The 23,166-nt window shown below is 35.3% G+C and overlaps 1 pseudogene; it reads right to left on the bottom strand.

Annotated features, from left to right (window-relative positions):
• Positions 1–385: 385 nt before the first annotated feature.
• LOC143666735 (olfactory receptor 9G1-like) lies at positions 386–21,123 on the bottom strand (annotated as a pseudogene).
• Between the last annotated feature and the right edge of the window lie 2,043 nt (positions 21,124–23,166).

Here is a 23,166-nt window from a genome sequence, read left to right as displayed (position 1 = left end):
CATAGCCTCACAAAACTGTCTAAAAGGTATAAGAGCACTCCTGATCCACCTAAATCAAGAAGCTACAAAGTCCCTAGAAAAAAGACCCAACTCTCTTTAAGAGGAGAGTTGTTTTATGTTTTAGTTTTTCTGTTGTTTGCTTGCTTTTTAGCAACACAAATATGGAATTAAATCTAATTTGTTATGTTTCATATAAGACTACTCTCACATAGATTGCTCTTAATTTCCTATCTTAGACCTTCTGCAAAATCATATCTTAATGTGGGAACTTCTGTAACTCTATAACCATCCTTGATCATGATGGGACTCAGTGGCAGCAATGCTGGAAATGCAAACATCCTGATCAAAATTGTGCTGCATGTTCTTAAAAGTAGAGAAACTGGATTTATTTGAAGAGTGAACAGAGAGCCTCTTTCACATCCATATTCCTCAGACTGAAGATTGTTGGGTTCAACATGGGGAGCACCACTGTGTAAAATACAGAAATTATTTTGTCACTATCCAGAGAATAGCTAGACCTGGGGCAAGCATATGTATAGAGAATAGACCCATAGAATAAGGTGAAAGATGTCAAGTGGGAGAAGCAGGTGGAGAAGGCTTTGAGGCGGTCCTGGGTGGAGCGGATTATCGAGATGATGATGATGATGATGATGAAGTAGGTGGCCAGGATGAACACAATGGGGCAATGACATTGGATGCCAGGAAGAAGAACAGCACAACCTGGTAACCATCCTTCCTGCCACAAGTGAGCTTTGCCAAGAGAAGCAAATCACAGAAAAAGTCATCAATAATGTTGTCCCTACACAATTTCAAAGCAAAAGTTCTTTTTGTGATGATAGCAAGTTAGTAAAGCCATCAAGATGTGAGGCAACCATCAAAAATGCACATAGCTTTATGGACATTGCCTGAGAATAAAGCAGTGGCTTTGAGATGGCCACATAGAGGTCATAAGCCATGGCAGCCAGTAGGAAACATTTGCTATAGGCCAGCCCAGCATAGAAGAGGAACTGTGATACACACCAAGAAAAGGAGATGCTCTTGTCTTCAGAAATGCAGGTCACTAGAATCTTCGGGGTGTACACAGAGGAATACCAGAGATCCACAAAGGACAGATTCCCAAAGAAAAATCACATGGGTGTGTGGAGCCGGGAGTCATTGCAGATCAACACAATGAGAGTGGTGTTTCCCACCACAGTCACAGAGTAAACTCCAAGGAACACCCCAAACAGAACCAACTGCACCATGGGATCTGTGGTGAAGCCCACCAGGATGAATGGAGTCACAGTATGATTGACTTTCTTGATGGCTACAAGGGATCTCACCTAAGAGGGGGAAAATGAGTGCTCATAATGAATGATGGTGCTGCATATACTGAAAATATACTCAATAAATGGCATCTCACTACTGGTAACTCTAGAAGTTTAGAATGAACTAATTGATACATGTATTTTTTTTAATTTGTGAAATCAATAAGACTTTACAAATGCATATTCAAATATCAAGTTTCTAAGCTTGTTAATTACTTTTTTATATAAGGAATGCCTAACTAAATGAAAGAGAGGCTTATCATTCCTATTTTCTTGTATTGTGGTTTTCTTTCTCATTTTGATTTACTTTTTGGCTAAATAGATAATTTCTAACTTAAAACATGACATGTTTTCTCCTAAAATAGTGGCTTACATACATATATTTAATATAATTTTTTTAAAAAAAGATATTTTCTTGTGATGTACACCTTTCATGGAAAACTATACACCAATTGGAATCATATTTCATAATAATATATAGCAATATAGAAAGTACTCAGGATATTATTAGGAAAAAAGGAGGTTATAAGACAGCAACTGATACAAAGTCTTTAAAAATATATATACAGACATATGATATTCAATGATGTGGTTATAGAGCACATCTGATAAAATGTCTTTCACCTATATTCAATAATAGACACATAATACTTAAAAATACTTCTAGATATAAGTAAATTTGGATTTAGCTCTGGAATATTATATGTTATTTTTCTTTTAATGATTTTACATACTATTATTAAGGGTTTTTACATAAGAAAATTAAGCAAAAATAAATGCATTAGAAAATGACTATATGACTCAGTATTTCATTTAAAACAGAAATGTGCCCATCTTATTCAGAATTCACTGCAACCAGGTAAAATATTTAATGAACTGTTTACTCTCTGCAAATGTAAGTACAATATTCTAATGTACCGTGTAACTAAAATACATAATGTACACAGCAATATACCTAGAAAATACACAATTGCAATCGACTTAAGTGACAATTGCAGTCATACTACCTGCTCACCCACCTGTCATTTTGTAACTAAATAAATATAAATCCCAGTGAATATGCTTATTAACCTTTGTAGGCCCATTCACCTGGGACCTAGGAAAATGCTGTTTATATTAGACTCTCATTGCTAGTATTCAGTTCATTTTTTTCTGAGCAAAATCTAGAATAATGGGACATTGCTTTAATTAAGATTTTTCTCCTAAAACTTCCTAAAGAGGGCCTTATCAATGTCCAGTGATCTCCATGTGGATTAATTCAATAAGCAAATTTCAGTCCTCATCAGATTTTTCCATCTGCAGCATTTGACACAGTATATCACTCTCTCTTGCTAAGTATGCCATACACTTCATTTTCAGATCATCATGTTTGCTTGCTTTCCTTCTACTTCTCTTGCTGCTTGTTCTCAGCATTACTATCACAATCTTTGAATTTTGAAGTGCCCCCATATCAATTCTTTAACATCTTTTCTCCTCAATCTATATGCACTCCCAGGTGATTCCATCAGGTCTGATGGTTTTAACTGTTCTGTATTTCTGAATGACTCTTAATTTTGTATCTGCTAACCACTTTTCTCCTGCAAACTCCAGACCCATGCATCCATATATCTATTTAACACCTCTTACTGGATATCTACTGGGCATCTCAAGCAAAGCTGAGTTCCTGAAAAACTTTCCCAGTCCTGCTTCTCACACCAGCATCTCTTTCCAGCAAATGACATTAATCCAACATAGAGAAAATCATGTAATATCATTCAATATCTATCCTCTCTATCTTTCACACCATATCCAATTAATTAGCAAAATTCTCTTGGCTCTATTTTTTAATTATATAATAAACTGATGATTTTTTTCTAAACTCCAGGGTTTCCATCCCAGACTAATCCACTATTGTCTCCCATTTATATTTTTGCAGAAGCTTTTGAATGTATTCCCATATCTTTCATCAGCCCAGTTGACTCAGTTTCAACAGGGAGCCAGAACAGCTCTGTTAAAATGCCATTTAAGTCCTGTTATTCCACTGCTTTCAACCCTCCAATGACTTCTCAAGTTAGTCAAAGCCAAAATTATCACAAAGATGTCTAATCTCCACAAGCCTGGACTTTTTCTCTCTGGTCCTGATCCCCACCATTCTCCCCTTCACAGCGTTCTATGCTCCAGCCATAGTCCCCTCCATTCTATTCCTCAAGTACAAAATAAGGCTTGATGGTTTTTGCAGTTGTACCTCTATATTTCAGGAATTCTCATCTAAGGCATCCTTATAATTAGTTCCCTTACAAAAATAATTTATTTTTATTCCTTTCTCTGAATTGATGCAAATGTTCTGAGAAATGATCATGATGATGAATATACAACTATGTGATGATTTTGTGAGTTACTGATTATATACAAGAATGGAATGATCATATGGTAAGAATGTTTGTGTTTGTAGGTGGTTACATTTCATTAAAAATGATTATGGTGAAGAATACACAACTAGGTCATGATATTGTGAGCCATTGATTGTATACCATATATGAACCATATGTTTGTTAAGATGTGTCAATAAGAATATTAAAAAATCTTTTTTTAATTAGCTCCCTTTTTGTTAGGTTTTGGATATGCATAATTTTACTTCTTTTATCTTCTTCCCTGTCTGCTGCATTGTAATTAACTTCTTGTCATTTCTTATGACCTTTTCCTACTTTATTATTTTCTCCAGTACAACTGATTTTTTTATATTACAAATACCTCATTTCTGTAAATAACTTTTTTTCCTTCACCTTCACTAGAATGGGCTCTTCCTCGTGTGATTTTGAGGGGAAATATATCAGTTCATTGTTTATTGCATGTTCATCTGTAGATTTATTATAAAGTCACTTAGGCTGACTGTTTTAAATGAATAAGTACGAAATGAGAAATATTTTATGGATGGGCAAGATCTTTGAAAGCATGAAGTCCAAGATAACTAAAGGCAGTTACCTTTGGAAGACTTACAAACACCTGGATTCAATCACAATCTTAATCCCATCTGATTCTAATATTCTCTGATTCTTTTAATGATCCCAGAATTTCATCATTTGTTACAATCATGGCAAAGAATTTTCAACATTTTGATTCAAGTGCTGGCTTAGTGTTTCCCATGCAACATTTAATTTATTTCCTCAAATTCATCATAAGTGGGTTTAAAATTTACTAACTTTAGAGGTTCATACCATGGAAAGATTCTACAAAGGCAATTAAACCTGTGTTGAGTCATTTCTGAGAATCATGCTCAAAGCAAAAGAAGGGAATTAAAAAATGATTATGATATATTGATAATCTGCTCTTTAGAAAATATCTTACTAGAACATTTCATTGTTAAATAACTCTGTGTAAAAAAAAAATATGTTTAAAAAAAAAGGGCAGGCCACGGTGGCTCAGCAGGCAAGGACACTTGCCTGCCATGCCAGAGGACCCAGGTTCAATTCCCAGTGCCTGCCCATGTAAAAAATAAAAAATAAAAAAATAAAAAATAAATAAATAACTGTGTAATATATCTTGCAGCTCCCATATAGACAAAAAATTTTCAAGTGCAGTCAATGGCCTTGTCCAAGGTTAACTCAAAACTTCAGCACCACTAGGATTACAAACTGAGATAAAACCAAATTGCAAAATTCAAGGTATACCCTGTTTACCATGCAAAATTTAAAGATGCGTAATCTTTGACTATCTATCCAACTACAACTATATTGCTTTAGATATGGTTGTGAGTTATCCTCAGTATCTATACAGGTAGATTTTGTACAAACATGTGCCCTCACTCCTCATAGAATCATTACCTGATTAAAAAGTGAAAAAATGGCTTCATTTTGACTAATATCATTAATAGCTTGTTAGTTTCTCCATTATATATGAACATGATACTTACTGAAAACTTAGTATCAGCCAGACACTCTTCTAACTGGTTCAGAATTTTCATCTCATTTTGTTGTTCACAATAATCTTATGAGGTAAAAGTAATTATCATTCCCATCTAAAGATGAGTTATCTTAGACTCAAAAAGTGTTGTACATACAACTGACAACAAGGCAAATCTGTAGGCTGAGAAAGCCAAGGCTCAAAACCATTTCTTCTAGTATTTTTCACCTGTATCCAAACTCTGACTCTGTCTAGCACCAACTGTGCTCTAGAATTTTTGCCAGGTACCAAGGACATAGGGTTGATCTAAGACTAAGACAAGGGCAAATTTTTTAGAATGAAAACAAGGCTTGTTAACAAATTAGTGAAACAGGTCATGATCAAATTATTATATGCAATTATATTATATGATCAAATTATCATACTCAATCATAAGAGACAGGTCAAAAAGGAGACCTTACCAGGTAGGGGCAGTGAGGATGCACTTATGTGCTCTGAGAGGTTTGATGTGGGAGGAGAAGCATGCATCTGTCCTTAAGCAATGAGTGGACATTAACCATGTGGTAAGAGGACAACCTCTGACAAAAGAGGCCATGGTAACCAAGCTGAAGCAGGTAATGGAGAAGGGCAGAGGAACTTGTGGAAATTTGGCAGATATGTCCAGAAAATACATGCTGTATTTGTTGAAGGAGTATGGATGGAGTTAGGTAAGATCACAGAACTCTTTATGCCACGCTCAGAATTGCTTATTACTCCCTGATCTTGCTGGAACTAGAAATCTCTAACTCTCTTGTATTTTTCACAGGCAAGTGTCAGAAAACAGGGATAAATAATCACATGATACACAGTCTGATGATTGAAATATACAGGCAATTTTTATTTCCTAAGAGAATGGGCATGTGTGGGAGGCAGTTTCCAATTGAGCAACAGATTATATTTTGTGTGCAAAAGCTTTTAGGAAACATGAGTTAGAAATCATAGGCCTGTATGCTTCAAGGTTAGTCAAACCTGATTCAGCAGTGTTGTAGTAGAGACAGCCCAGGTCAAGCAGATGACATGGGTTCAAGGTTTGTCTTGCTGCTCACCAGCTGTGAGACATTAGAGCAGTCATTTAATCTCCTTACACCTCAGTTGCCTCCATGTAAAAGAAGATTAATAGCTGTGATTACTAGTTGTGGCTTTTGTATATATTAAAAATGATGATGGTTTTATTTTTGTATGCAGGGGTCACATTTCATTCTTTTTCCATGTGAGTGTGCTGTTATTGCAGCACCATTTCTTGAATTTCTGGTTGTTTGTTTGCTTGTTTGTTTGCCTTTTTTGGGAATTGCATGGACTGGAATCAAACCCAGGTCTCCTGCTTGACAGGTAAGAATTCTATCACCAAACTACACTTGCACCCACTAGAAGAAATGACGTTTTAAAACTACTTAGCAGAGGGCTTGAAGCTGGAATAATTTCCATAAATCAGTGGTCTTCTAATTAAGAGATATCAAACACCACTTAACAGATTGCTAAAATCTCAGATCCAGGACCTGTCTCTTATAGTTAGAATCCAATTGATCAAGTTTGTCCAGGGAATCTCTTATTTGCTGCATTGTCCACTATTATTAGAATGACAGCAGCACTATTTTATACAAGAGAGAAGATGAAAGGAAATATTATATAAATAAGTTTTTACAGAATATTATAAAATTTGGGGAGAAAATATGGGCTGGTGAGCATAGATGTGGTGTCAGACAGACCTGAGCTGATTTCTGATTCTAACCCTTACTAATTTGGTACCAATAATCATTGATTTAGTCCTGCAAGGAATCAATTTACTCACATGCAATTTAATATATTTCTAATCTATAATAACACATTCCTTAAAAGATTGCAGGGAGATGTAAATTATGTTATTTATTTAAAATCTTAGCAGACTTTCTGACATACAATAATAGATATAATTCATGGAGAATTTAACATTACATTAGTTATTAATGTTATAAAATTGTCAAGTCATAGAATTGTTATTGTTATGCATAAGATTGAAGATGGCAAATATTGCCTCTTTTTCTTTTTGATATTCTTTAAATACTTTTGTGAAGACTCTGCACATAAGAACTTGCACGTCAATATCAATATCTAATCACTGAAGCTGGAACACAAGATGTGCTTGAGACAACACAGGACGAAAAATTGCCATGCCCTCCTCACAAAGATACAACATCCTTGCTGACCTGACAAGAATGTATCATGTTGACATAACTTATTTTTTGTTCCCTAACCCCTTCCTTTTACCTATGAAAATCCTAAATCACTCCTTCACTTTGAAATGGTTTTAGTAAGATTTCCCCAGTTCCTTGCAAAGTGCATTTGCAATAAATCACCTTCACACTGAGAGCCATGTTTCTCCTTTGTAGCACCGGGTCAGATGGGCCCTTTTATGGAAAGTGCCATGCTTGCAATAACACCTTCCTTATTCTCTCGATTTCTCTGTTTCTCTGGCCTATAATACACTCTATAAAAAATATTTTTGAACTTTTCTCAGGAGCATATTCCTTTGGGAAACTTAACTCTATGATTATTCTCACTAGAAAATAAGAAACTCCACAGAATACAACAAAAATGTGGGCTTATTTTCACCCGTTTTCCCCCTGAGGCTAAATATGGACACCAAATCACAAGTTAAAACTTTGCCTTAAGAAAGGAGAGCTCTTGGGTTGGCCACAGTGGCTCAACAGGCAGAGTTATTGCCTGCCATATTGGAGATGTGGGTTTGTTTCCCAGTGCCTGCCCATGCAAAAAAAAAAAACAGAAGGGAATTCTTTACTGATACTCATACCAGACATAGAGAGAATCTGAAATGAAAGAAAAGACTAAGGTCAGAGTACTTAATCTAAGACTCCTTCCCTGCAAAGGTAGTGGAAGCCAAATTCACCTCTTGACCAAAGCCATAGTTTTGGTCCTTCTGTTCTCAGTGCAAAATCTCTATAGATCTGGTAATTCTTCCTACCCCTTGTCTCTTCAGTTTTAGGCATAGTGACACTCTGAGAACAGAAGGACTTTTGTCTCTTTTGTAGCTTTTCCTTATTCTCTTAACTTTTGTAAATGACTTCTTTATTAATTTTCCTTAATTTAGTCTATTTGAGTGGCTTGTGTTTCCTGACAGAACTCTAACAGATACAGTAATTTATATTTGGAATAACCCTAGAAGAAATTCCTCAAGAGGGGTTTCTGTGATTCATTTGTTTACATATTTAAAGAGTATACAGAAAAGTCTCCTCTTGGATAAATTGAGCACTACTAATCCATTGCACAGGATGGCATTATGATAATATAAGTCATTTCATGAAGTTAAGGCAGATAACAAATGAAGATGATTCTTTAGAATAGTTCAAGAACTTTCAGAAGACAAAGCATTTTTAATATAAGAATGACAGACTATGTGACTAAATTTTTACTTAAGCCAAATTAATAACATCAATTCTGTGGGCTTGATTGATTATTTCATTATGTCTGTACTTTGTACTGTAAGTTCCTATGATCATTTGTGATCTTCCCATGCTATAGCAATAATATTCAGAAATTTTCTTGAAATGGAGGTAATTTTTCAAGCAAAAAACAAAGAATATTCTTTACCACCACCTGAGATTAGAAGACTTGAACATGCAGATTTTTGCTTCTAATTTGAAGAAGGAAAGAGCTCTTCACCTAAAGTAAATACAATAGGAATAATTTTCAAATGCATGATTTTCCTTTTTTATAGTTAATCTTTAATTGTTACTATAAATGTCTCTGTACAATTTGAAATATAAATTTTACTCTTTTGCCACATATTTTCATCAAACATAATTTACCTTCAATTCTCACTTAGCATGTGATAGTGTTTTTCAAAAATAAAAGATACATTTAGAGAGTAAATGCCTTTGCTTTACCATAAAATCATGGCTAATATGAGAGAATTCATTTGTAATCAAGAAAAACTATGGAATAAGAAGGGTTCATGTTAGTTTTTTCAACATTTCAGAATGCTTGTTATGTCCTTGGGGCTGGAGAAACAATCAAATGAACAAAGCATGGAAGGATATATAGAAAAGCCAAATATTGATAAAAAAAAGATAGACTAATGAAAAAAGTTGTTTCTGCTTACAAACACATATATGATCATAAAAATAGAATATATTCAAATGATAAAATGGTTCACCTGAGAAGACTCTGAATAAATCTTAAAGACAAAGAAATTTAAGAGGATGTCATGTATGGCTAAAATTTAAAGGATTTTGTAGGAATTTCTATAAATGGCAACTTGGATGAAGGCATTGGGAAACAGTAGTTTTTGCCTTGTGAGGTAGATTTGAGGTAATAGCTACATTGATTGAGATGCCTTTAAAGAATCCACATGTAATTATAAAACATTCAGAGTTTTTGCAACCTGTGAGCTTGATTCATGGTGAGGATGCCAAATTCATGGGTTTAAGGGACAGACATTTTTCCAAAAAGAAAGTTGTTCTTCTTATTCCTATGAAGAATAGGAGACTTTGCACAGTCTGATAGAAATAGAAACGTTTAAATGCTGAAAAAATTGTGCAATTTAATGGTTTTTACCTTTTTTAAAAGCAATTTCTGGCACAAAGTGTTGAAAATGCTCTTTAATGTCACTGTGCATTCAGAAAAAGCCACAGGGATGGTTGAATATTCAAAATAACTACAGTGTTTATACGTTGTCCTAACTTATGTTCCTCAATGCATACAAATTCTATAAATAAATGTGTGCCTATGGAAATAAGTCTTCTATTTTTGGTATGTTTTATCATTTATAGATATACTGTATACATGTGTGTTGTAGATATTTACACATATATTCAGCAATTCTTGAAATCATCTCAGTGAATCTGCTCAATGACTTGAAGCCCTAGACTCTGTGTAATTCATAGGGGTGCTATAATTCCTGTTCTGCCCACTTTACAAGGTTCCAGTGAGAACCAAATGTATAACATAAGAGTGGATGTCTATTGAGCCTTCACTACTTGCTTAACTCTGGTTTAGGTGCTTTATATGTATTATCTCATTTAACCTATTCATCAGACCTGTGAAGTAGGTGCCACTCTTGTCTCATTCTGCAGATGAAGAAAATAAGGAACAGATTGGTGAGGTGAATTACATGAGTACTTTGCTTGTGGGTGGAGTGAGCATCTGCCCTGTCTACTTCACCAATAGCTATGGTCCCTGATAGTGTGTCATGATGTTTGCCAACTGTAAAACTTGCTGTTAATATTATTTGTTGTCATTTTCATCACTTCTAAAAGATATCTAAAATATTTATTTACAGGAAAATTTCTTAAGGGCTACCTGGAAAACTTGGGAAGGAACTTGGTGACATCCTTTACCACCATTCTTGATGACAACAGCACTGTGACTAAGTTCCTCAGTCCTTATTCTTCTTCTATTCTTCCCTTATCCTTGAATTTATTTTGGAAAATTTAGTTTACAAGTTCACAGGATTATTTTATTTGAAAAACCAAATTCCAATAAAAAATATAAGAAATCCCTCTGAAGCCTATTACATTATATTCAATATTATTTGAAAGGAGGCATTTTGATGCTTCAGGTCAGTCTTTTCATAGCCTGAAAGTTTTCATTTCTTAAGTTTCTTTCCAAGATTCTCCACTATCTCTGAAACCAGTTTATTTCATTTATTGCAACTTTCTACTGGTATGTAAGTTCTCTAAGTATAGAGAATTTTGATTATGTTTACTGTTATATATCTAGCTCTGGTTTGTACTAGTTTATCAAAGATATTTTGAAGTGAAGATATAAAGAAGTAAAAAAGGAGGTAAAAGGGAATGAAGAAATGCATGAATGTTTGACAGCTTCTACTTGCTATTGTAGCTATTCTTGCCTTCAGGTTTCCTCATTGCTCCATATCTTTCTAAACTGTTGCTTTTAATTTCTAAAGACTAGCAGAAATTAGGCAGAGATATTAATGCTGTGCAAAAACTAAGAGTGAAGAGGCACAGGGGTTAGGGACTCTCAGAAAATAGCCAAGTTAACTTTAACTTGTTGGAAGTTTTTGATTAATGATATTTTCCTGAAATTCTGTATCTATTTAATGTAATAGTAAAGAAGGCTGTGCAACCCTGGAAGCTCCTAGAAGCAAACACCAAGATAGAATAAATGTGATTTTGTCAGGGTAAACAGCTGTTTGTGTAGGGTAAAATGAGCAGGGAGGTAAAAATGTTCAGGAGTGACATTAGAGCAAGATGAAACTATGACACTCAAATAAAGGAAAGAGGAAAGGAATGATGGATAAAAGCATCCTACACCATTTTGCAGTCTAAGAATAATTTGGCAAGTCAATGGAAAGACCTACAACTCAACAATAAAAACACAAATAACATAATTAAACATGGGCAAAGAACATGAGTATATATTTCTCCAAATAGGATATACAAATGGCCAAAAGCACATGAGAAGATACAAAACAACATTAGCTATGAGGGGAATGCAAATGAAAATCACACTGAAATGCCATTTCACACTGACTAGAATGGCTACAGCTAAAAAAAATACAGAAAATTTACAGCAGTTGAAGAGGAGGTGGAGAAAAAGGAACACTAATTCATTGCTGGTGGGAATTTAAAAGTATGCAGCTGCCATAGAATGTGGAAGATACTTTTGTTGTTCTTCACAAAATGAAGTATAGAATTACCATATGACCTGACTATCACACTACAAGGTACATTCCTAAAAGAATTGAAAACTAGGATTTAAACAAATATATGCACATCAGTGTTCATACTGACATTATTTACTATTCTCAAAAGATGGAAGCAACCTAAGTGTCCATTAACTCATCAGTGGATAAAAAAATGTCGTATATCCATACAATGGAATATTAATCAGTATTAAAAAAGAATCAAGTTCTGATTCATGAAACAATATGGATGAATGTTGAAGACAACATGTTGAGTGAAAAGACAGGCACAAAAGTACAAATATTGTATGATCTCATTGATATGAAATAGTTAGAATAAACAAACTCAGAGAATTAGAATCTAGAATACAAGTAACCAAGGGATGGGTGTGAGTAGGGAATAGGGAGTTAAAGCTTAAAATATCCAGAATTGCTATAAAATGGATTGTAAAATTTTGCTAATGGATGATGGTGATAGTAGCACAAAATTTTTAATGTAATTAATAGTTCAGAATTATATAGGCAAATGTGATTAAAAGGGAAATTTTAATTTGTATATATATATCTAGAATAAAACTAAAAAAAACATTGGGCTGTACAACTCAATGAACCCTGCTGTAAACAATGGACTATCATTAATAGTAAAATTATGAAAATGCTCTTTCATAAATTATAGCAAATGTACTTACTCTCTATACAAGGTATTAGTAATAAGATTGTATATTATAACTCTGTATTTTTATATATTTTATATGTGAAATTCTGTAAATCTAAAACTTTTTTCAGTAAAATCTTAACAATAAAAAAAATCCCAGCTGTGGTCATTATAATTCAAGATTTTTTCTAATGAGTTATATGCAGAAGGATAAGATTTTACATAAGGCAGGACTATAATTTTTCTATTAGGAACTGGGTGGTTTGATAGATGACAGTGCACAATGAAAGTGCTCACATACACTGGAAACCATTCTCTTCATTACTTCTGACTGTGATCAATCCTAATTCCTAAACCTGAGAGGAAGTGTCTGGGTTTTAGGCAAGTGTGATGCTTTATTTTACCTTTTATAGGATACTTACAGGCAGCCTGTGCTCTAGCTGTTCAACCCACAGCCAAGTGTCCTTATTTGCATGGAAATTATCTTGATTGTAATGGGAAAGCTTGTTCAGTCTAGCCTGTCTGTGACCACCTTATCCTTTCACAGGGGTCTTAGTCTTTGAAAGTAGAGGTGTCTCATCAAAAGGTGCTGTGAACCCTAATAAGATGTAAGTCTGCATTCATGCCCACCAAAATAATTATTTGATCATCTGAAGTCTGAATAAAGGTCAATTGATTATTAGGGTAGTGTCCTTCCACTGAAAAGAACTCAATACCAAAGTGGGTATTTTTAATGTCCCATTCGAGTACCCACCAGACAAGGAAATTTTCCTTTTATAGCAAAAAAGGCAAACACCAAAGGGCTGCTGCTGTCAACTCAAATTAAAAGAACTAAAGTGCAAATGCCCATTACCAGAAGACACCAAAAGAAAGGCCAGATCCTCTATGAAAAAAGGGGTGTTTACTGCCAAGAGGACTCATGACAAGAAGCTGGGCCATTGTGAAGTTGACAGAGCACAAAGAGCTACTGTTAGTACCTGTGCTCAAATCCAAAAGTGGCACTGGAATCAGGTTGTGACTTTTCAGATAACCATTTCTGACACTATGTTATGGGAGCCAGAAAATAACAAACTAAGCTGTGAGTCAACAAATGCATTTACTTGGGATCTTACAATTGCAGTTTAGGGATAACAGATTCAAATTGTGTTCTGTGTTGGCTGTTCAAGGCATGGATTTTTAAAGGAAAAGATTGCATTAATTGTTTGTGGTTGGTGGATATTAAAGGTGATTCAAATGTCTTTCAGATTTGAGGGTATGCCAGTTTAAAATGATCATGTACCCAAGAAAAGCCATGTTCTTTAATCCTGATTTAATATTATAGAATAGTATTTTTTTATTTCCATAGAGATGTGACCCAGACAATTGTGGGTGGGACCTTTTGATTAGGTGGTTTCCATGAAGACACATCTACCCCCATTCAAGGTAGGTTGCTTATTGGAGTTGTTGAGGAGGGAACCACTTGGAAAAAAGCTTCAGAGCTGACACAGACAGAGATGTTTTGGGATGCAGAAAGAAAATATCCCTGGGGAAGTTGTTTGAAATGAGATGCCAGTGAGCCTTTCCATCTTACAGTGAAACTCCCAAAGTCATCGATACTTTCTTGAACTAAGGTATCTTTATCTGGATGCCTTATTTCAGATATTTTTATAGCCTTAGAACTGTAAACTTGTAACTTAATAAATTCCCTTTATAAAAGCCAACCCACTTCTGGTATATTGCTTTTCCAGCAGCATTAACAAACTAAAACAGATAGTCTACTGAGTTCCTTATCTTCTATTTTCTGTCTTATGTCCAGACGTCTTCAGGGTTTTGAGGAATATTGCTCCTTGAGGCTTTGTATACTTTGTCAAGTTATGATATTTGGTTGAGATTTGCATAAGAATGAATTTCCAATTCCATTTTAAATCTCTTAGCCATAGAAAGTCTATTTTGTTTAATTTTTGTAAGATTAATATGTGATTACAAATTCATGAAAGAATGTGAATGATGTGTTAAGCTGGTTAACTGAACTTTAAATTCAAAATAGCTATCATACTTTGAAGAAGTCTAAGGCGCAAGAAACCTGATAAAGATATCTAATTATCTTTATGTACTCTGTGATTGCATAACCATGATCTACCAGCTCCTCCAAGGCTTGTTCTTCCAAGGCTCCAAGGATGCTGATTTCACCAAGGCATTAAGGAATTCATTATTCCTATGGCATTGGTTAGATGTGAAACCATGCTTTTTTGTGATGAAGAAACATTCTATTTTTATGTTTTATATAAATACCAACTCATGTTGTCCTAGCAGGGAGTTGTAACCTCTTTACAATTCTCTGGCATAAGTCAACTTATTAATCAGAGTCCTTTGACTAAGAGGAAAGTGGGCAACCTTTGAGGAAAGACTGTAAGCCAAGATAGATACTGTATACATTCCTCCAAGAATTCACTTGGTTAGCTTGCAGGTATCTTCCAAGGAATACAGTCAATCTTGAAGTTATTGTTACTGATGCTTAACTGTCACTAATTTCCAGAGACTGAAAAACACCACTGAGATCCACACTCCTGATGTGGGTTGAGTGCATCTATCAGTGGACCGACAGAGACCAGGTATGCAGACTGTTGTTATTTACCCAGACTCAGAAAGTGTTTTGGGTGAATATGGATGGAATAAAATGGAATGTTCATATTAGATACTTTTATGTGATCCCCAGAATGAGGATGTTTCAGTTTGCTAGCTTGGTTCAAGAAGGTTGATAAAGTTTACAGTTTCTCTCTCAGGTGGAAGGGCACATTGTAAACATAGAGTTTCTCTGTCATCTGGAAAGGCACATGGTGAAGATGTCAGGGTTCCTCTATCATCTGGAACTGAACTTAGTGAACACAGCATCATCTGCTAGCTTCTTCTCCTGACTTCCTGTTTCATGAAGCTCCCTGGGAGGCATTTTCCTTCTTCATCTGCAAAGGTCTCTGGCTTGCCTCTCTCTGAATGCAACTTTGGGGATATTGGGGAGATCACTTTTTTCTCAGCTCCACCTTCTCCAAGCATTGGGACTGCACCCAGATAAACATCACATGAGGATTTAACCAAATGTGGAACCAGCCAACCATTTCAGAGAAAGTCAGGACTGGACATGGAGTAATCAAGGAAGGATTTGTGGAAACTTCTTATGTCTGATGGGCATGATCCAAGGCTACTGTGTTCTTTCTTGGTCTTTTCTGGCTGGTGGACTTTGCTTCTCATGGCTATGTCATTCTGCTCTGCTCTCTGAATCTCCCACTCTCCAAAATGGTTCCTCTTTAAAAGAATTCCAATAAACCAATCAAGACCCACCCAAATGGGTAGAGACATGTCATCACCTAATCCAGCTTAGCAACCACTCTCAACCAAATCACATCATCCAGGGAAATGATCTGATTACAGTTTCAAACATACAGTATTGAATAGGGATTATTCTACCTTTATGAAATGGGATTTTTATTAAAACATGGCTTTTCTAGGGGGTATATTTCCTTTCAAACCAGCACAGAGGATAACCGTTATTATCTGATTGTCCAAGTGGAATCCTCAAGGCCATCTTTCATTCACTGCTCAGCTGAAATTTTCACAGTCTATCATGTAATCACTCACATAAACACGCTCAATTCCACTATTCCACTTGCCCTCCATTCTCCTCTTCTGACCATAGCTCAGCTTCAGTTAGGCATATTCCTTTGCCCTGGTCCTTCACCAAAGCTATTTATTGCAATTAGAGAAAACCCCCCAGCCTTCCCTCTGTGGCCTTGATCTTGCCTCACCTTTCACCCCCTCCCAAAATAGAAATAATCAGATAAGTTCACCCACTTGTATACCAAAAAAGGCAAACACCAAAGGGCTGCTGCCAGCAACTCAAATCAAAAGAACTTAAAGTTCAAATACCCATTACCTGAAGACACCAAAAGAAAGGCCAGATTCTCGACAGAAAAAGGGGTGTTTACAGCCAAGAGGACTCATGACAAGAGCCTGGACCATTGAGAAGTTGACAGAGCACAAAGAGCTATTGCTAGTACCTGTGCTCAGATCCAAAAGTGGCTCTGGAATCAGGTTGTGGCTTATCAGATAACCATTTCTGACACCATGTTATGGGAGCCAAGAAATAATAAACTAAGCTGTGAAATATTCATATTTCCTTCTCTACTTTCAAAACTGATAATGTGCCACAATGCATCTTGTTCTTCTCTCACACCTAGACTTTTCTGCTTCCCTCCTCACTTTGCCAGGCAATGACACACATTTTTCCCTAATAAAATCCTAGTACATTTAATTACATCTTCACGTCTCCTCTTCAGAGGACCATGATTTGCACTGTCTCTGGAAGTGCTACTAGAATCTTATTTTCTGTCACTATTACTGTAGGCTCACTGGATTAGGAAATCATGCTCCTAAGGGAAGAGTGCTTCCCAAAGGAACAGCATCAGTGTTCTCATCAATTGGAATCTGAACTGCCCCTGGCCATCTACGACTCTATTGACCTTGAACAACAGGGATCACTCTACTGAGCAATGTGATTGATCCCAATCACCAGTGGGAAATAAGAATTTGCTACAAGGAAAACTGTTTGAAAATCCAGGTATTTAGAGGTATACCTCTTAGTAGTATCTTAGAATACCATTTAAAAGTGAACATACTACCGCACAATAAAAACAAGATGATCAAACACTTGAGTCTCACAAGAAGGAAAATTTGGGAAACTTAAGCAGGTAACATTCCCAGTCATATGAGAGACTGGGAAAGAATTAATACATCAGAACCGTGAAGAAAACCCATAGACAATGATTTTTATAGGCATTTAATGATTCCATTGTATATGTAATTATATAATTATTTAATAGTTATAATTTTGCATGTCTCAGTCATACAAATATTTGTTACTTCACTTTCTTCTGTCTCTTGTTTAGACACAAAGCTGGCTGTAATCCAGAAATGCTCCTTATCATGATCTATTATGTGAAAGACCATCAAGAATTTTACATTTTCTTTATGGGACATTTAGTTTCAAGAGATTTTTTGCATGAACACCCATGAACAGTTTTACTTTACATAACATTTAATGCATTAAACTCACATCTCAAAAGCATATCTTATGAACCAATTCCTCTTCAGATGCTAATTTTATATATAATTAGAGAAATTAAATTTATTTATGAATTTATATATAACAATGTATTATATAATAATTATAATATATAATATAACATTTAATATAATAATTATATATTTATATAATTTCAAATTAATATGGCAGAACATTTTTAATGTTTAAAACTTAATCTATAGATGACGTATTTCCAACACAGTGATAAAAACTTATTGTTAAACTTTTACATATTCTAAACCCTCAGTGCCTTATTTTAATTAATACACATTTATTTTTATTATTCCTAAGGTTATTATAAGCCTTGATTTATCATCTTATTAGAATTTTACTGATATTATACAGACATGATTATATAGTTTATATAGTCTTTCTGAGATACAAAATAATATTAATATACACTTGGATATACACTTAGATATGGGTGCATATTTATACTCTTAGATCTGGGTATATATTGATTTTTGTTTGGACAATGGAAATTGGATGCCTTTCTTAAGAGGATTAAAATGGAATTGGCCATCAGTTTTAGGTTCTTTTTTGAAGTTAAATTTCAAGACTTACAATATTTACACATCTTAATCAAAACTTTTTCAAATCATTTTTAATTTTGTAACCAGTATTTGTCTCTGATTTGGTATTTTCCAGTTTCATTTGGCTGATATTAAATAACTGATTTTCTGTCATTGAAACATACAGATTTTATCTATTTGCACTTAAAAAGTGTGTGTTTTTCAGAACTGTAATATCAGTAATAGGAATTATTGAGTATTGCATTTTAGAAATGGCCTGAGTCAGCTAAAATAGCTTTCCTTTTCAGAACATTTGTCTAAATCAAGAAGTTCAGAATTCCACCGTTTCTATTGTGTTTCTTTTGGGTTGTTGTGTGTGAAAACTGACATGAAATGTATCCCTGTGACTTAACTGTCCAAGTTAATATGCATGGATATCGGTGCTGACTGGTTACTAATGGCTCCACGTGTCACTACTGCTTTTAAATTTGGGACTACATGGTTAAGTAATACTTACTTGCATTTTTTTATTGTTTACACTCATAGACACCAATATATATTTATTATTTATTATCATAATTTATATTAACATAGCTTTACTTTTTAAAAATCAATCAAATTTACATGAAACCTCTCATATCTCCCTCCTTTTTATAATTACCTGTTTGTATTCTCTCTATGAACATTATTCTTTTTGATAACTTGTACACATAGACCATCATATCTTACCTTGTTTCATTTTTCCATAGTTACTATCTGAATTCTTATAATAATTGCGTTTTGGTATTCAGAACACCACAATTTGGATGGCAAAACAAAATAAACTTTAAGCCCCTAGAATATTTCACAAAAATCAAACCTATAGCATCTTGGTAATATTTTCTTAATAGAAAGACCAAACATAGGAGATAAAGGCATTGATAAGATCATGTCTTCTGAAACTATTTTGCACCAAGTGATCCTTGAGTGCTACTATACTAGGGGAAAGAGCAAATATAAAAATGTTTCACACTTTTGTGAAGAGAAGAGAAAGTGATTGTTATGCAGTTTTCAATAATAGGAAAATAGTAAAAATTAATTCAACACATTTACTCTTATTTTTATGAATTTACTTACTACATAGCCATTTACAATTTGTATCAGTGTAACAAAAATCAAATATGGCTTTTCTTTAAAAGGAGAGTTCTTTTAGGTTTTATTTTTGTTTTTAATAGAAAGTAATATGAAATTCTATCCAAATTTTTATATTTTATATTAGACTTCTGTATCATAGGTTGCCCTTAATCTCTTATTTTAGGTGTTGTGAATTGTCAGTGTCAAGGTGGAGAGTTCTGCAACTCTGTAACATTCTTTGATCATGATGGATCTCTATGGAAGCTGTTCCTGAGAAACAAAAATCCTGACCACAGGATGTTTGTTTGCATCTTCTTTTTTTTGTTTTTTACTATTTTTATTGAGATATCTTTATACACCATACAGTCCACCTAAAGTATACAATTAATGGCTCACAATATCATCACAAAGTTGTGTGTTCATGATCATGATCATGTTTAGAATATTTTTCTTAAAGGTAGAGAATCTGGACTTAATTGAAAAGCTTATACAGAGCCTCTTTCACATCCTTATTTCTCAGACTATAGATCATGGGGTTCAATATGGGGAACACCACAGTGTGAAATATAGAACTTGTTTTGTCCCTATGCAAGGAATAGCTAGATCAGGGGCGAGCATAGAGAGAATAGGGCCATGGTATAAGGTGATGGAGGTCAGGTGGGAGGAGCAGGTGGAGAAAGCTTTGAGGCTGCCCTGGGTGGAGCACATCCTCGAGATGATGATGATGACGATGAAGAGGTGGGTGGCCAAGATGAACAGTGTGGAGGTGAAGACATTGGAGGACAGGATGGAGAATAGTGCAGCCTGGTAGCCATCCTTCTCCCCGCAAGCAAGCTTCACCGGGGGAGGCAAATCACAGAAAAAGTCATCAATGATGTTGTTCCCACAGAATTTCAAAGAAAAAGTTGTTTTGGTTGGTAACTAAGGTTGAGCTAGTAAAGTCACCAAGATATGAGGCAGCCACCAAAAATGCACATAACTTTATGGACATTGCCTGAGAATAAAATAGTGGCTTTGAGATGGCCACATAGAGGTCATAAGCCATGGCAGCCAATAGGAAACACTCACTATAGGCCAGCCCAGCGGAGAAGAGGAACTGTGCTACACAGCCAACAAAGGAGATGCTCTTGTCTTCAGAGGTGCAGGTCACTAGAATCTTTGGGGTGTACACAGAGGAATACCAGAGATCCAGAAAAGCCAGATTTCCAATGAAAAAATACATGGGTATGTGGAGCTGGGAGTCATTGCAGATCAACACGATGAGAGTGGCATTTCCCACTATGGTCATGTAGAGAGCCGCTTTCCGGGTTTGGCCTAGTGGACACGCTGCAGCCTGCTCTAGAGTTCCCCCCGCCCATCGAGTGAGCCAAGATGGCGCTCACATCCTGCTTCCGCAAATGACGCACACGCCCACCAACCCTATCTTCCAATCACCTCTGTATACGTGGCACTAACCTATTGGGTTTGGGCACAGTATATAAGAGGTTACCCGGACGGGGTGGGTGGAGACGACCCACAGGGAGCCGTGCCTGACGGCCGCATAGAGGTTGTTCCCCCGCGGGATATTTCGCCCGCGCAGAACCTGTAACAGAGAATGCAAGCTTAACTCCAGTAAAGGTCTGTGCTTACAACTGCTGCGTGTCTTGGATCTGTGTTTCTCACCAGCGCGGATTTGTCTGTGTCTCTCTGTCTCTCCTCATTGTCTCACCCGCCGGCCGGGGGCTTGACGCTGAGCGAGAAGTCGCGGACATGGTCACAGAGTAAACACCAAGGAATACCCCAAACAGAACCAACTGTATCACAGGATCCATTGTGAAGCCCACCAGGATGAACTGAGTCACGGCGTGATTGCCCTTCTCCATGGCTACAAAGAATCTCACATAAGAGAGGGGGAAATTGAGTGTTGATAATGAATCATTGTGCTGAATAAACTGAAAATATGCTAAGTAAATGGCATCACACCACTGGCACTTCTAAAAGTTTAGAATGAGCCAATCAATACATATATATATTTTAGATTTTTTAATTTTCAATAATTGATCAGATTTGACAGTTTTATATTCAAATGTACAGTCATTAATTGTTTTTTCCTTCTAGAAGTGACTGTTCAACTCAATGAAAGAGGATTATAATCCCTAATGTGTTGTGGTTTTGTTCCTCATGTTGACTTGCCTTTTGACTAAATGTATAAAATCTAACTTGAAGTGTGAGTTTTTTCCTCTGAAAGACTGGACTATATACCAATTTTTATACGTTTTGTAAAGAACCATGTTTTTCTTGTGGTGCATCCTAGCTTGGTATAGTATACAGCCATTGTGGAATCATATTTCAGAATACTATCTATAGTTATAGAAAATACAACAGGATATTATAAGGACAAAAGTAGGTTACAAAACAGTACATGATAAAAAATTTTTAAATATGTCGATAGAGGGAAAGATGAGATACAATGATTGATTATAAAGCATGTGGGATAAAATTTATTTTATACATACTTAACAATAAACATAAGACATAAAAATTATTTAAAGAACCAGTTTTTCATTTAAGTAAATTTTGTGTTTAGTACCAGAACATTATCAATTATTTTCTTTATGATCTTTATGTTTTATTTTTAAGGATTTTATTTAATAAAAATTAAGCAAAAGATACACATTGCAATATGATTATGTGACTCAGTATTCAATGTACAAGTAAAACTGCCCATGCTTTTCAGGATTCTCTTTAAACAAAACTATAACATTCTAGTATGCTGTCTATACAACAATGTCTGTGGAAACTACATACTTGCAATCTACTTAAAGGACAATTCCAGTCCCACTAACTGTCCACCAGTCATTTTGTAGCTAAATAAGCATAAATATCAGTGAATATGATCATCCTCTGGAGGCCCAACCTCTTGGGACCTAGAAATATGCTCTGTTTATACTAGAGTCTGATACTAGTATTAAGGTGACTTCTTTCTTAGCAAAATATAGAGCAATGGAAGATTGTTCTAATTAAGTATTTGTTCTTACAACCCCCTAAAGATAGCCTTGTCAAGGTTTGATGATCTCTAGGTAGATAAATGCAATAATCAACTTTCAGTTCTCATCTAATTTGATCTATCTGCAGCATTTGACACCTTATCACTTCCTCCTGCTGGAAACACTCTCTACACTTCTTTTGCAGGTCATCATGCTTGCTTGGTTTTCCTTCTACTTCACTTGCTACTTGTTCTCAGCATCAATGACCCCATCTTTGAAATTTGAAGTGTCCCCAAATCAACCTTTGGCTCTCTTTTCCATCCCTTTTATGTTCATTCCTTGGTGATCCTATTAGGTCTGATGGTTTTAAATGTTCTTTATTTGTGAATGAGTCTAATTTGTGCATCTGCTAACCACTTCTCTCCCTTGAACTCCAGACCCATGCATCCATATGCCCATTTAATATTTTTTATTGGCTGTCTACTGGATATCTCATTCAAAATTGAGTTCCTGACACACCTTCCCAGACCTGTTTCTCCAGCTTTCCTACACAGTAAATGGCATTTATACAGTTTAGAGAACATAATTTAATAGTATTTAATATCAAGCCTTTCTATATTTTATACCATGTCTGATTAATCAGCAATACTCTTGGTTCTACCTTTAAAATATATCAGAACTTGACCATTTTTTCCCAGCTCCAGGGTTTCTAGCCTAGACTAAGCCACTATCATTTCCACTTTAATTTTTACAGGAACTTAAAATTAATTAACGGACTCTCTTTTCGGTCATTAGCTCACTCGAGTCAGTTTTCAACCAGAGGCCAGAGTAGTCCTGTTAAAATGCCATTTATATCCTGTTTTTCCACCACCCTGAACCCTCCAGTGACTTCTCAACCTAGAGTAAAATCCAAAATTAGCACAAGATGTCCAAGCTATA

Source organism: Tamandua tetradactyla, chromosome 23, assembly GCF_023851605.1.
Source record: "Tamandua tetradactyla isolate mTamTet1 chromosome 23, mTamTet1.pri, whole genome shotgun sequence".
Taxonomy (NCBI): Eukaryota; Metazoa; Chordata; class Mammalia; order Pilosa; family Myrmecophagidae; genus Tamandua; species Tamandua tetradactyla.
The sequence above is the reverse complement of the archived record's forward strand: the minus strand, read 5'-3'. Positions and strand labels throughout refer to the sequence as shown.